This window comes from Podarcis pityusensis (assembly GCF_964106645.2).
Source record: "Podarcis pityusensis genome assembly, chromosome: 9".
NCBI classification, from domain to species: Eukaryota; Metazoa; Chordata; class Lepidosauria; order Squamata; family Lacertidae; genus Podarcis; species Podarcis pityusensis.
The window spans coordinates 9,087,660-9,104,449 of NC_138034.1; the positions used below are offsets into that span (position 1 = coordinate 9,087,660).

Sequence of the window (16,790 nt, forward strand, 5' to 3'; positions counted from 1 at the left end):
AATCAGACCTACTTAGGCTTCACTTCAGTCAGGAAAAGGGACTAAAGTCTTGTCAAAGGCTGTCCCAGAAGAGAGACATTCTGTTGAGTTGAGCCTAGAAAACCAAAGACATGCATCACATGTACGTCCTAGGAGGGATTTAGGGGAACAGATAGTAGCAGAGTCATCTATGGAAGAAGGAGAACTTCAGAAATTTCAGTTAACATTTAAAGGGGAACCTTCTCACTTTCTGAGGGAAGAGATGAACTGAAACTCTGGTGTCCTTCAGAATTCGCAGTAATCTGAATTTTGTGATGATGTTCTCCAACCAATCACGATTTACAAAACTGCATATATTGGGGAAGAATGTGCATTGAAATGAATATATTAGTGAAAACCACATGCATAAATGTATTCTGTTGGGGGAAGATGCTTGCAAAAATGTGTGCATTTGTCAGAATGGCATACAGGAATGTGATTAGGAGGAGAAATTTGCACTAAAACAATACTGAATTTTCATGGCATATGTGAGTGCTTTCTTTCTTCCTTCTTTCCTTTCCTTTCCTTTCCTTTCCTTTCCTTTCCTTTTATTTAAACAATGTTTTTACAGCACCATTCACTTGAAATCAGATGGCCAGTATGCAATAAGCATTAAATGGGCAGAGAATGACTTCCTAGCTTCATGGCCCCCTGAATAAACACAATAAAACCTTTAAAAACATATGTAATTAAACTGAGTTTATAACTAGCATTCTATACATGATCTCCCTTTGTAATGTCTTATTTTGAAATCTGTAAGATGATATTTTAGTTTCCTGTTAATAATGTTGCTTTGAATGTATGCTTATATTTGGTTTTCTTCTGCAGTGTTGTATTTTGGAAAGTTTTAATTGATGTTTTAATGTAGGTTGTAAACTGCTTTGAATCCACCCCCCTAAAAATATAAAGCAGTATAGAAATGAAAATAAGAATAAGAATAATAAGTGTAATAGGTAAAGGTAAAGGGATCCCTGACAGTCAGGTCCAGTCACAGACGACTCTGGGGTTGCGGTGCTCATCTCGCTTTATTGGCCAAGGGAGCCAGCGTACAACTTCTGGGTCATGTGGCCAGCATGACTAAGCTGCTTCTGGCAAACCAAAGCAGCACATGGAAACGCCATTTACCTTCCCGCCGGAGTGGTACCTATTTATCTCCTTGCACTTTGACGTGCTTTCAAACTGCTTGGTTGGCAGGAGCTGGGACCAAACAATGGGAGCTCAGCCCGTCACGGGGATTTGAACCGCCAACCTTTCAATCGGCAAGCCCAAAGCTCAGTGGTTTAACCCACAGCACCACCCGCGTAATACTCTTCTTTAAATGCTTTACTGTCACATTAAGCTTGCATGCCATCTACTCTTTAGATGTTTCAACCAATGAAATCATAAGATTTTTTTTAGAATGGCATACCAATAGGTTGGCATCTGTTTGTCTCAGGAAACAATGGATGAGTGTTTTCAAACAAGAAATGTAAAGACAAATGGTATGCTAATACCATTTGTCTTTAAATTTCTTGTTTGAAAATATGTCAGGGTCTTCCAGGACCTTTCACCCTTTGGGAATTATTCTGTTTTTGCAAAGGCTCCTCAGGACCCAGCAGGGATATCGAGTCTCATTGTTTTCATGGCTCAAGCATCTTTAGTTCTTCCAACCACCCTTCTTGCCTGGACTTCATTCCTTTTATTAAAAAAAGAAAGAACCTAAAGGAAAAACCTAAGATGCCTCCTAAGAACATCGTCCTGTCTTGCTGCTGCAGTCTGATTCACACAGAACCATCATGTGTGCTAAAAATTGCAAAGATTCCTTCAAAGGGGAGGGGGAAGTAATTGATAAATGGCAGTTCAGTTGATGGACAAGGGCTAAATTAGCTCTTTTAATATCCTCATTCATTATTTAGAAGAAGGGATATAGGATGCCCAGGAATGCTCAATTGGATAATGTTATAAATACCCTGGAGAACAAGATTTGATATAACAAGTTTCAGCAATTGTTGAATCAGAGACAGCAGATAAAAGTAACTGAACTTTGTTAAATGAAAGGCAATAAATAAAGGGAATAAACAGCGACAAGCCTTCAGTAAGGGAGCAGAATATGAAGGCAAGATGAGTCGGTGAAAGTTAGATATAGATTTGCAATGAATTATGACACAAGGCAGAAAAATCAATTTAAGTGCAGACAGAGATATACAAAGAAATGAAGCATGCAGTTAACCTCATGTGAGGCTGGGAGGGGGAGGGGCAGGTGGAAATGATCATGACTTGCACATAATCATCCACTAGCCTCTATTTTATTTTATTTTATTATTTTTAATTTTATTTTATTTATTTACATAATGTACAAAGCGCTCATGAAATCAATTTATCCAAGCAGTGTAATCTGTGCCATCTTTACGTATAAGCTAAACAAGCTACAGCTTAGGGCCCCACTCTCTTGGGAGCCCCCAAAAAATTAAAGGAAAAAAACGCACCTGGATGTACATTTCCAAAATATAAGATAAAAAACAAATAAAATAAAACCTACATACAGCAACAGTGTATTGTGTTGTATAGGCTGCTATGATGTAACTAATGAGCCCCGCCTGCTCGCCTGCTCCCTAAAATATCACAGGTTTACTCATTTCTGTATACAGTGGTGCCTCGCAAGATGAAATTAATTCGTTCCGCGAGTTTTTTCGTCTTGCGGTTTTTTTCGTCTTGCGAAGCACGGTGTCGGAAAAGTTTTGGAAAAGCTTCAAAAATCACCAAAGTCTTCAAAAACCTCAAAAAAGGCTACCACACCGCGTGCTATGAGTTGCTCCTCGAAGTCAAGTCGCAACTGTATTAACAGTTTTAAGAAAAAGGAAACAAACTTGCAAGACGTTTCCGTCTTGCGAAGCAAGCCCATAGGGAAAATCGTCTTGCGAAGCAACTCAAAAAACCAAAAACCCTTTCGTTTTGCGAGTTTTCCGTCTTGCGAGGCATTCGTCTTGCGAGGTACCACTGTATAGAGTGCCTACATTCTGCATGCACAAATGGATTCAGATACCTATTAGGTCCATAAATTACCATATAGCATATATTCAACACAAAAAACCAGCGACAATTTGTTGTCAACAGCTGGACATATAAAGGGCCCCAATACCTTCAGCAGCTTAGGGACTCATCAAACCTAAATCTGGCTCTGAGTGTCATGTTCAGTTTTATGTGTATGAAAAATGACTGGTTATATATGTGATGAATAATTTTTGTTCTCAGATAACATGGGTATGAGCCAGCCAGATAAGTACTTTCTACTAATTTCTTTCTTTTGTTTATAAATTGCTTCCTATTAAGCACCTGTGGGTTTCACCTAGAAAGAGGATTGCTATAATCATGGAAATGTTGGATTCATGTAGGTTGGTCTAACGCAGTCGGGGGAAAAAAAAAATTGTCCAGTAGCACCTTTGAGACCAACTAAGTTTGTATAAGCTTTCGTGTGCATACACACTTCTTACTGGATTTTCAGCAGGCATGGCGGTGCTGATTCACACAAACGGTGCTTCCACAAGGACTCTGCCTGCTTCCAGCCAAAGCCCCTAGCATCAGCAGAGTGTGTATTTATACGTAGTAAAAAAGTGTGGGGTGGAACCGTACCCCTCCTTCACTAACTACCCTTGAAAGTAAGTCTACTATGCCCTGTTCTGTTCATCTGTATGTCGGACTATCACAGCCTGTTGCAACTATGGTACTATTTAAGATACAGTGGTACCTCTGGATGCAAACGGGATCCGTTCTGGAGCCCCGTTCGCATCCTGAAGCGAACGTAAGACGCGACTGCGCGACTGCGTGTGCGTGGATTGCGTTTTGCTGCTTCCGTGCATGCGCGTGGTGTCATTTTGAGCATCTGCGCATGTGCGAGCAGCGAAACCCGGAAGTAACTCACTCCGTTACTTCCGGGTCGCCTTGGAGCACAACCCAAAAATATTTAAGCTGAAGCGTATTCATCCCGAGGTACGACTGTACTGCTTCATAATTGTCTTTTGGGCAGCTTGGCTGCCTAGCATAAGCACACAATTCCATTTCAGCACGCAGCATATGGCAGCAACAGTTGTAGTTTTAAGCAATGTACAAATTCAAATTCAAGCCCTGAGGCCTACACACAGAACACTCTACAGAAATGATGTGAAATGTTGTGCTGGAAGCATATTATTATACTAAAAGGGAAGGGTGTTTTTTTTTTGTTTTTTTTAAAGGAATAATCCTGAACACCAAATTCTCCGCCGCTTGCTCATATAGTACCATTAGCTGAAAAAGTGAAATTCTCTCTTTTTTTTCTATTCCCATGTCCTTGAGTTCAGTCCAAGGATTTATTTTCACCCTGCAGCCTACGGAAGATTATACTGCAGACAGCTGCTGTAAAGACCTCCATGCCATCCTAACTGGGCTGATTAAATATTCACAAGAACATAGGGAAGATATGACATCAACACAAGTAACTCCAGGGTCTGACCTTCCATAGCAGAAAGCTCGAGAATTATGTTGCGGGAATAAACCCAGAGCAGCCTGTAACAGCTGCATGGCAAAAAAGGGCCATAATGCAGTTTTCATGTTGTACACTTCAGTGCTGGGCATGCATTGTTAAATTCTCACTGCAGAAGCCAAAGTGCCCAGAGTCTCTTAACGCATCATGTGTACCAGAGCTCTCAGAGCCAGCTAACAATAAAACCTGACAGCACAGACAATTATACCAATATTCACTGTGCGCAAAGCTGAGAGGCTGCAACAGCTGGACCAATGCCTGGTGAGACTTAGACTGAAGTATTAAAATATAAAAATGTAGACTTTATGCTCACCATTTACATGTCCCCTCACACATTTATCCTAGTAATCCTTTTCAAAGACCCTGAGGGTAGGCCAGTAGTATTACCACACACACACACACACCCATTTGGCAGATAAAGACTTGCCGGTGTTAGACCCACTGAAATCTATGGATGTAACTTAAATCTATGGGTTTCATCTGGTCTGTTCTAATTGTTGCTTAGTTGATTTGAACCCTTAAAGAACAGCAGCTTGCTGAAAGCCAACGGCTGCCAGACTGACCTTCTCTCCACTGCAGTACACACCAGGTTGTCTTAAAAGGAAGGAAGTCATTGAGTTGTTTTGCTGACAATAGTTTTAGGATTGCAAATAGCCAACTATCCTAAAATGACCGAAACACTAAAGGCATGTACACATCGTGTGATAATGTTCATTCACGTGTAGGATGCAGGGGGTCCAGCACACAGGATGTCATCTTCATGTCATTATTCCTGTCCCACACTATTTGTCAACAATAATAATAATTTGTTATTTGTACCCCGCCCATCTGGCTGGGCTTCCCCAGCCACTCTGGGAGGCTCCCAACAGAATATTAAAAACACAATAAAACACCAAACACCAAAAACTTTCCTAAACAGGACTGCTTTCAGATGTCTTCTAAAAGTCAGGTAGTTGTTTATTTCCTTGACATCTGATGGGAGGGCATTCCACAGGGCGGGCGCCACTGCCGAGAAGGCCCTCTGCCTGGTTCCCTGTAACCTCACTTCTTGCAGGGAGGGAACCGCCAGAAGGCCCTCAGAGCTGGACCTCAGTGTCCGGGCAGAACGATGGGGGTGGAGACGCTTGTTCCTCATTCTGTAGGAAGGGTTATAATGCATCTTGTGTCAGGAATGGGCTGTGCCACTCCCCCTCACCATGTTTAACTTGTTTATGAGTTAAATACAAGTGTCCTTTCCTGCTTTGGCTCATCTTCCTTTTTCTTTTCTTTTTCTTTTATCTTTCCCATAGTTGCTTATGTTCTGTGTCATGTACTTTGATATTTTTTGTAGTTTTTTTTTCATTACTATTAAGGAATTTTCCTTTGTAATGTTGGTTGTCTATATTTATATGTACCTGTTTATATGTACCTGTTAAAAGCAAAAGAAAAGTTATTTTTTAAAAAATAATACAAGTGTCAACCAGTTTGCGCCAGGGGTCTGTTCCTGGCTCCTGCGCAGATTGGCAGAGCACACATAAGCCTGCCACACCCTATTATGCACTGCCCCCATTCTGACCATGCTGGTGGTCACACATCAATTGGACACTCACAAAATGGTTGCCACCTCTAGGCAGAATAGGAAGCATTACAGAAACTTATCTGCCTCTTCACACTGATATATCCTCTATATATCAAGACACTAGTTTCTAGCCCCTCTCTTTCAGAAGACTGGGGGTGTGGGGGGGTGAGGTATGTGGAAACACTAATTGAGAAGGCGCAACAGAGAACACAATTGGGCACTAGTATGAAAACAAGCCCACCTTTGTGTACAGATAACACAGTAGCTGCTGCTTTAGACGACATTATCGTGTGAAGGCTACATACTAAACCACTGTGATAAAATGACCACTGTGCATTTCAAAGGTTATGTGTGTATGCAGCCTAAATATGTAACATGATTCAAGACCTGTAAATAGCTGACTATACTGAAATGATTGCAACATTAATTGTGTAACATGATTCTTCCTCGTTCGGCATCTGTGTAAAGAGGAAATATTCACTCTGTGCAATGTGAGCATAGATCAGTGCCATCATGGATTAGAATATGAGGAAGATGATAGGATCAGTGGTGTGGACAGTGAGCAGCGTGTTTTGGTTGCAGCTGGAAATCCTGAATTCTCCCAGGGCAGGTAACAACATAATTATACAAAGAAATAAAACCATCTATGAAATAGCTATAAAATGAAAGTGGTTTTTTCCATCTGTGAAATTGGAAAGTGGAATGTATGTTGATGACGCTACTGAAATATATACAAACATAATAGTCTGGAATATTATGAGTTTGGAATGGAATTCAGATTGTAACACACCTTACAAGGCGAAAATGCTGCAGAAATTATAAACATCAGTGACTGCATTTAAAAAAGCAAAACATGATCAGAGTCCCCCCCCCCCCCCCAAAAATGATTAAGTTTTAGCTCTCTCTGTCGGCCACTTTTTAGGCGTCTGTTGCAACTAGAGGTAGAAACAGTCTGTTTATTTCCAGTATTCTTGAAGTTAATCCTATGTCCATCACAGTGAAGCAAAAAGAGATTTCCCCCACCTCCTTCATCATTTGCCTAGTCTAGGCAGCCTAGACATTGGGTTTATCAATATTGAGTGTCTTTAAATTATGGATGAGAGACCTTGTATATCAGAGATATACTGTTAGTGCTGTATTATTAAAGAGGAAAAGGAGGGGTTCCTGAGAAGATAAGAGAGAAAACCAATACAGGATTTGTACTTCTTAACCTCAATAAAACTTTGTGAACAGAAAGTGATGCAACTGGTTTGCATTTCCATCAATGAAAGAGTAATTCACTTTTGTGCAAGCATATGTGACCCAGCCCTTGTATCCTCAAGAACACACATTAGCTATTGCATTATTTGTTGTACAACCATAGTGTCCTGGGCCCCCAGCCAAGGAAGACACATGCTTGATAGTTAAGTCTTTTTTTTTTTGATAAAGAAACACTCAGAGCTGTTCTCACAGTGCTCCAGATACACACAGAGAGAGGCAGCTATCCTCTAGGCAGCTGTCCCCAGATTTCTGCCATGTGGACCAGCTACAGCAACAGGGAGACCACGCATCTCAGCCTATGTATCCTCATCTGACAAGGAGCACACACACAACCTGAGGTTCCTCCTACACAAAAGCCATTGCTTCTCTTCCCTCCTGGTTCTAGGAGACAGCAGGGTGGTGGGGAGTCTACTGGCCCTTCCCCTACTCTGCCACATCCTGCATACTTCCTCCCATCTCAGACTGCTTTGCCCCTTCCTCCTCCTTTACTGGCTCCTGACTTGCAAGTGGCTCCAAACCCCATAGATCGCTGGCCTCCTCTCCTGGGTCACTCTCCAGGCCCCTTGCCTCCAACACACACTCTTCAGAGCCCTGCCAGTCCCTGACATATAGCGTTATGAGTTTGCGGGTGCCAGACCAGTATAAATTCCTGGATTCAGTAAGTGTTAGAATTTAATCAAGGCTTTGGGTATTAAGCTGGCTGCATGACACCTAGTCCCTGGACCCAGCAAGTGTTAAAAGCTAATCAAGCCAGGCAAGCTCCCTATGTTCAGGTAATTGCCTGGGTGATGGGCCATTAATGAGAACAAAGGAAAGTTGATGAGCCATTAAGAAAGCAAAAAGAAGAGGCAGATCAGTGCGAGACAGCAAATGGGTGATATTGAGACTCGCGCATAGTGAGAAGAGAGAGAGAGAGAGAGTTTGGATTTGATATCCTGCTTTATCACTACCCTAAGGAGTCTCAAAGCGGCTAACATTCCCCTTTCCCTTCCTCCCCCACAACAAACACTCTGTGAGGTGAGTGGGGCTGAGAGACTTCAGAGAAGTGTGACTGGCCCAAGGTCACCCAGCAGCTGCATGTGGAGGAGCGGAGATGCGAACCCAGTTCACCATATTACGAGTCCACCGCTCTTAACCACTACACCACACTGGCTCAGGACAAAAGCCAGAGTTTAGAGTTGAAAGTATTTGCAATGTGACCTAGAAAGACGCAGGCTGAGAAACCAGAGAGGCAGAGCACAATGTTGGATGTCTGTTGGAATCCAAGGCTGTAGCAATGGAAGAAACAAGACCCTTTTGGGGTGTTGATGCTGTGAGTCCCTCCATCGTAGGCTCAGGTTGCAAATATGTGTAAATAAACCATCTATAATAAAGACACCAGGGTTTCCACTGTGTCTCAGTTCCAAAAGGAAACATGATCCCATGCTATGCGCCTGGGACCCCTGGAGTCTAGCACCACTTGGAGATTGGGGTGGCATGCAACATTGCAACAATATGTCATACTCAATGATAGGAGTGGGCTCGTAGCACTGCAAAGGATGGTAAGTATGAAGTGTGTTAAGAAGGGCATCATTCATTATTATTATTTCATTTATTAATCACTTCCTAGGAAGCACCTCAAACCAACTGCACAATACAGTGGTACCTGGGTTATAAACACCTTGGGTTACAAACACTTTGGGTTACAGACTCCACTAATCCAGAAGTAGTACCTCGGGTTAAGAACTTTGCCCCAGGATAAGAACAGAAATCGTGTGGCGGCAGCAGGAGGCCCCATTAGCTAAAGTGGTACCTCAGGTTAAGAACGGACCTCCAGAACAAATTAAGTTCGTAACCAGAGGTACCACTGTACTATAAAATATATGTAACGTTTCACATATCTACAACTGCATATCTAAAACCCATTTTGCATCCAGTATAGATACAGACTGCTACACAGATCTTCACATAGGGGGAGCATGATCTCATCTAAAGCAGGCAACTGATCAATTATCCAGACTAGTGAACTGCTCACCCATAGTGCCTCCATCGTGACGGGATACAGAGTCGGCTTGTTGGGCCTCGTCTAGCCAACCAGCAAGTGTGGGTTTGCGTATCTCTCATGATTCACATGCTACAGAGAAACAGAACTGGGCATCATCAGCATACTAATGACACCTCACTGCAGATCTCCTAATGAGCACTATCAACAGCTTCATACAGGTGTTAAATAGCACTGGGGACAAGACAGTACCCTGGGAGACCCCAGAGTGCAGCTGGTAGAGGACTGGGGGCTAATCATCCAATGCTATTCTCTGAAACCAATCCTGGAAATAAGACCGACACCACTGTAAAACAGTACCCATCTCAGAGCCTGATCAGGTTGTCATGGTCAATGGCATCAAAGCTGCCAAGAGTCTGAGTAAGGGCACATTTATACCATACAGTAGTACCTTGGGTTACGTACTTAATTTGTTCCAGAGGTCCATACTTAACCTGAAACTGTTCTTAACCTGAAGCACCACTTTAGCTAATGGGGCCTCCTGCTGCTGCCGTGCCACCGGAGCACGATTTCTGTTCTCATCCTGAAGCAAAGTTCTTAACCTGAAGCACTATTTCTGGGTTAGCGGAGTCTGTAACCTGAAGCGTATGTAACCTGAAGTGTATGTAACCCGAGGTACCACTGTATATTTAAAGAGCATGACTCCCCCCAGCCCTAAATCTCAGGAGCTGTAGTTTGTTGGGGATTTTATGTATGTGAGGAGGAAACTACAGTTCCCATCATTCTTTGGGGGATGCCATGTGTTTCAAATGTGTGTTTTCGATGTAGTGGATTTGCCCAAGTCACACTGCCTTGCCCTCCTCCTGATAAAGGTCATCCATCAGGGTGACCAAGGCTGATTCAGTCCCATAGACAGGCCTGCACCTGGTAAGGATCAAGGTAATCCGTTGCATACAAGAGTAGTTGTGCAACTACCATCTCAATCACGCTAAAAGGGAGTATTTGCAACCAGGTCATAGTTGTCGCCAACCATTGTGTCCATGCTGGCTTTGTCAGGAATGGTCAAATCACCTTCTCTTTCAAGAGAAAACTGTGAATCAAGAGAACTTCAACCAAATGAGATACACGATTCACTAAGAATAGCTTACATCACTTTGTAAGAATAGATTTCCTCTGCTGTTCTAAAACACAAAGCAAGGGTATGAACATTGTAGGGTTGCCATATTTCAAAAAAGTAAAAACCAGGACACCCTGAAATTTGTTGAGACCCCAAAATTGTTGAGCAGCCCTAGAACATCACTGGCCACTAGAAGGAAATTTTTAAGGACAAAACAGAACTGCATATATTTCTGATGATACTGGCATATGGTAGATAACTGCATTTTATTACATTTTAATGATCACAGATGTGTTCGTACCTGACCACTGAGGCCAGACCTAGGAAATATGGCTATTACTTAACAAGCAGTTTATGTACAGCAGAAGGAAATTCACCGTCTACAGAACGACTCCAGCTGCTTTTCCAGCTCACTAGTCTGGAACTGATACATTACTTTTGTGATTGGTAGCTGTGTTGCACTTTTTCATTTCTTTCCCTTTCTCACTATTCAGATCTGTTTTAAAGTTGTGTGATTTGGCAGCTAGGAAGTTGGAATAATTTCAAATGTCATTTCAAATTTAACCTGAACCATAATCTCACCAACTAGACTTAGGCTATTCTCTCACCTATAGCCTCTCATCTGCAATAACTCCATATTATATTACTGACCTATCTTATTGTTGTAAGATTATTGCTCTAATGGAAATCGAGTTCTAAGCATTCAGTAAGAAAGTCCCAAAGTATGTTAAAATTGAAGTGAAATAGAGTATTATTACATTTATTCATGTTTGCAGTTTCTACACGTTTTCAGAACTGCCTCCCACTTAGCTGAGGGCAGGATGGGATATGGAGGCAAAGAAGAACAGCACAGTTTTACCAAATGTTCAAGCTTCTTGCACCAGAGAACTCCACTAGAGTCAGATTTTGTACCAGCAGAGAATTACACTCTTAATCTCTTTAAAGCTTTCATGAATTAAGACGTTTTTGATTTCTTCCACTCTAGTTCAATTATTTCTTCATCGCAATCAGCAATCTGTTGAGTATTTGCAAGTATAATAGGAATTTTTTTAAATACCCCTCAAAAATACACCAAAATAACCTGCATCACATGACACTTAAAGGAAGTACTGACTAAGAACATGTCTGAAATAATTATTCTGTTCTTGAGTTTGAGGTGGCATGGGGTCTTGCAGTCTTGTTCCCCAGCCACAGCTGCATGTTGTTCACCGATACTATGGCAGAATCTGTGGCGATCACACAGGGTCCCCGGACGTTTGACGGTCTATTGATCCCTGTGCCACCACTGTGATCGCTTCCCCGCTGCCACCAACCCATTTCGGGTACACACTGAGTCCAGACAGTTGTTAACATTAAACCAAATAAACAAGTTTATTTTATAAGCATTAACAAGTTTATGGTTTCAGATAATTTTTCTTGTCAGTTTCTTAACCTTAGTTTCTTTACCGACCTATACCTTCCTAATACCTTCTAACTGATTATCCCAACTGTTTAACTGACTCCTCTTAACAGATTCTCTCACATCAAACTAGCCCAACCCACAGACTTATCCTCCCGCTCCCTTCTCTAACTCCAGACTGACTTCTTAACAACTCTAACTCTCACTCTAACTCCTCCCCTTGGGTTCCTATTGGTTAATCATTTTACACTTAGTTAACCCTTTCCTTATGACCCAGTATGATGTCACACACCTAGGAGGGCAAACGCCACAGTCACAATCTAGCACTTTGTATCATCAACCTCTATTATAGTTCTGGTACATGCATGCCAAAGAGAGTTAAAGAAATATGGATTGTGTGTAGTAAGTGCCAGACAAACACCGGGAGTGGTGTGTGATTGTGTGTGTGTAAGTATGACAGGCTCCAAGCCTGCTGGAGGATTTTCTTGCTATGTGTGTACCATCATCATCATCATCATTCAAAGGTTAAGGGGACGCAATTGCCAGTGACTGTCCTGTTTGTCTGTATCATTCAGTAATGCAAAGGTCTGCAGTCCATCACTCTCCGTGTTAGCGTTATCAGGGAACAGGTCCTCCTACACTTTTGAAAAAGTGGTCTAGAGCAGCCGATTTAAGAAGAAAGGTTTGTGGGGGTAGCAACTTACTTCAGGGGAGCAAATTCTTATCTGGCCAAATGTCTAGTCTAGACAATCGTTTTGACTGCACATTTTTAGGCTACTGTTCCACACATACTCATTGAGCACAGTGGGATCTGCTTCTGAATAAGCACGCAAAGGATTAGGCTGTGAGTTTGTTTCCTCTGTGCCCTACATTGTGTGTGTCAAAGCAGACATTAAAGATAATGACTGGGGAAAATAGCTGCAATCTGCAGTGTCAAAAGATCAGTTTTTTTAAAGAGCAAAAATAGATAATATCACAGGCAAGATTTTTAAAAGGGCTATTTCAAAGCATTACAGCCAGCTTAAGAAAATTACAGTCCCGCTTATGGTTTCCTTTTTAGGGCAAAGCTAATGGCTTCTGAATCAGATTGTTTCCTTTTCTCTTTAAGCTGAACTGTGACCCCCCCCCCCCCATAAAAGATGGTAACACATCCACAAAATGTGGCATCTCAAGACTGCACTCCGTACTAAAACAAGTATAGGCACAGACAACAAACCCAGAAAAATGTTGCCTTGCAGAAGACAAATCCACCAGGCATTGATGTCACTTGGCTACTTTGACCTTGGTGGTGGCAACAAGCCCTACTGCCCCTCCAGTGTGAGAGTCTGCCACTGAGTCAACTAATGAAGAAACAGCATGTGACTGAGGGGCTCTTAATACATTGTGATGGTGTCCAATGGTGGGAGGCCTGGTGATGTGAGGAACATTTGCCAAAAGATGTTGTCCCACAGCAATGCACCTTAAAGGTAAAGGTAAAGGGACCCCTGACCATTAGGTCCAGTCGTGGCCGACTCTGGGGTTGCGGCGCTCATCTCGCTTTATTGGCCTGGGAAGCCGGCGTACAGCTTCCGGGTCATGTGGCTAGCATGACTAAGCCGCTTCTGGTGAACCAGAGCAGCGCACGGAAACACCATTTACCTTCCCGCTGGAGCGGTACCTATTTATCTACTTGCACTTTGACGTGCTTTCAAACTGCTAGGTTGGCAGGAGCAGGGACCGAGCAATGGGAGCTCATCCCGTCGTGGGGATTCGAACCGCCGACCTTCTGATCGGCACCTTATTCATTTATTAATTTCATAAAACTTACATACCACTCGATGGTTTAAAAACACACACACCCTCAAATCAGTTTTTTAAAAAGAGTAAAACAATGAAACTTCTCAGAAAAAAAGTTAAAAACAACAATTTTAAACATGAGAAATTAACTGAAATCAGTGATAAACTAAAAACCAGATTAAGACGCATGTCAACATTCTACATGTCTGGATGAAATGTTCTTAGCATGTGCTCAAAAAGGATACAGTGGAAATGCAGCCCTAGTGCCAATAGGCAGACAGTTGTAAAGTGTGGGTGTTACCACACTAAAAGATCGATTCCGTACAAATGTGGAAAGAGTATTAAAGGTAAAGGGTAAAGGGACCCCTGACCATTAGGTCCAGTCGTGGCCAACTCTGGGGTTGTGGTGCTCATCTCGCTTTATTGGCCGAGGGAGCTGGCATACAGCTGCCGGGTCATGTGGCCAGCATGACTAAGCCGCTTCTGGTGAACCAGAGCAGTGCAGGGAAACGCCGTTTACCTTCCCGCCGGATCGGTACCTATTTATCTATTTGCACTTTGACGTGCTTTCAAACTGCTAGGTTGGCAGGAGCAGGGACCGAGCATTATGTAGCCTCTATTACAGTGACAGTTCCACAGATTGGAGTGGTAGAGTGGGTTTCTATGAGGGAAGGCGATCTTGCATGAGTTTAAGAAAATGTTTAAAAATCCTTTTGTTAAAAAACCAGAAGCCTTTCAATTGGGTATAGTGGGTGAAGAGATACCAAAAGAAGATAAAAGACTGTTTATGTATGCAACAACTTCGGCAAGAATTCTTTTAGCCCCAAAATGGAAACAACAAGAAGTACCAACGAAAGAAGAGCGGCAGAGGAAGATGATGGACTTTGCAGGACTGGCGAAGCTGACAGGAAATATCTGAAACCAGCACGATCAAGTATTCCAAAAGGACTGGAGTAAATTTAGACGATATCTGAAAGATCATTGTAAGCAATTAACATCAATAGCAGGGTTGTCTGAAGACTTGTAATGAGAAATTTTCTACCTTTCTATATTTATTTAAATTTTAGAGATATTCTGTAATGAGTGTAATTAGAATTGGATAACGTATAAATTGCAAGGATATAAAGGTTAATTTTGAAAGCCACGAGGTGGCTCTAAGAGCCAGGGCGGAATAGTGGATAAAGATGATGTGAATGTATAATATTAAATGGAAAATAAATTACACACACACACACACACACACACACACACACAGTGGTACCTCTGGTTACGAACTTAATTCGTTCCGGAGGTCCGTTCTTAACCTGAAACCGTTCTTAACCTGAGGTACCACTTTAGCTAATGGGGCCTCCTGCTGCCGCCATGCGATTTCTGTTCTCATCCTGAGGTAAAGTTCTTAACCCAAGGTACTACTTCCATGTTATGGGCTTACAGGGTCTCATTCCTGTCAGCAGTTATCCTGCAGCATTCTGCACTAGCAGCAGTAGCTGCAACTAGCAGCTTCCGGCGTCAAGCACAGGTGGAACATTGCGTGGACAGGCGGAGTCCCCCAAACCCTGGGCGGCCCCCGTGTGGAATAAGGACTCAAGACAACGTGCTATGGGATTAAAATTGGCCACAACTTTATTATGTTTCAGATGTGGGTAGACCTTGGCTCAGGCATTGGGCGTTTATCCTTCCCAGTTCCCCACCGGGGATCTGGGTTATCCAGAGTGTGTGTGGGGATGGGTGGTGGGTAGGGTGGGAGAAGCTCTGGAGCCAACTGACAATTCCCAGGTAAGATCCTCCCCCTATTGTGTGGGCATGGTGGTTCCTCCCCCTAACTGGCCTGATCACCTTGGCAACGCCTCCCCAGGTGGGATTGGGCCACTGGCTGAGGTAGGCAGAGACCTCCAGGTATCCCACCTGGGGAAGGCGAAGCCAAGCCTGCGCTAATGGTGCCACACAGGGTCCCAGGGGCTGCGAGCGACCACACAAAGGGTGCCCCCCATTTAATGTGGGGAGCGGTCATTGAAAGCAGCGCATTGCATTAACATATGCAGGTGCATCACCGCACTTGAAGATTCTCAGGTGTCGATCACTGAACGCTTTTAAGATTCTCTGCCGAACGCATGACTTGTTTCCCCTCCGAGGTGACATCAAGGCATTTCAGAGTTCTGTCTGTGGTGTTTGGTCTGTGACAGCTCATTCGTGCAGGTGAGTCACCGCTTGATGCAGCCATCATCAAATGATCAGCTTTCATGCATGAGCTCCAGGAAATTGCCAGTGTTGTGAGTTAATGCTGCAGCCTAACAAGAAATTAATGGAATCTCGAAGAGGACTGCCAGTTGTTAAAATTGTTTTTCACAAGAGAAGGCTACTTATTAATATTTTATTTTTATTATATGTGAGGTTACATCAGAGACTATTAAAGTTGTATCTGTGGAGATAGGTCTGTGATGGCTCAGCCCCATATGCAATTCATCATCTGCTTCTTCGGTGAATTACCTCACTCCTTTTCTCTCTCCCTCCCAATTGTTTTGTGCACTAATTGGGGTTGGGAACAGCAGCTTAAATAGCATCATAAAGGGACCCCTGACAATTAAGTCCAGTCGTGAATGACTCTGGGGTTGCGGCGCTCATCTCACTTTACTGGCTGAAGGAGTCAACGTTTGTCTGCAGACAGTTTTTCCGGGCCATGTGGCCAGCATGATTAAGCCCCTTCTGACGAAACCAGAGCAGCGCACGGAAATGCCGTTTACCTTCCTGCCGGAGCGGTACCTATTTATCTACTTGCACTGCGTGCTTTCAAACTGCTAGGTTGGAAGGAGCTGGGCCCGAGAAACGGGAGCTCACAGGGATTCGAACCACCGACCTCCCGATCGGCAAGCCCTAGGCTCTGTGGTTTAGACCTTTTTAAACCTTAATGGCTAGTATTTAAATATGTGCCTCTTCAGGGCTGGGGAATTTTCTCAACTCCTGGCTCCAGTAATGTGGAATTCTAACTCCCATCAAGGGCAATGTTGATATTTCTTTTCCTCAGCATTTCAGAACTGCTATTTTCTTGTCCATTTCATGAGTAATAAGGGATATAAAGTCTGCTAGAAGTCAAGGATGATCTCCTCCGCTGGTTCTTGCAGTCCACTTTCCAGCTGATTTAATACCATCTCAGGATAACAACCAAAGTCTGGCATGCCTCTCTCCCTT

The 16,790-nt window shown here is 43.0% G+C and overlaps 1 protein-coding gene across 4 annotated transcripts in view; it reads right to left on the reverse strand.

The window, feature by feature from the left end:
- KCNIP4 (potassium voltage-gated channel interacting protein 4) overlaps window positions 1-16,790 on the reverse strand; it is a 411,322-nt gene that overhangs the window by 291,796 nt on the left and 102,736 nt on the right. The window lies entirely within an intron of this gene.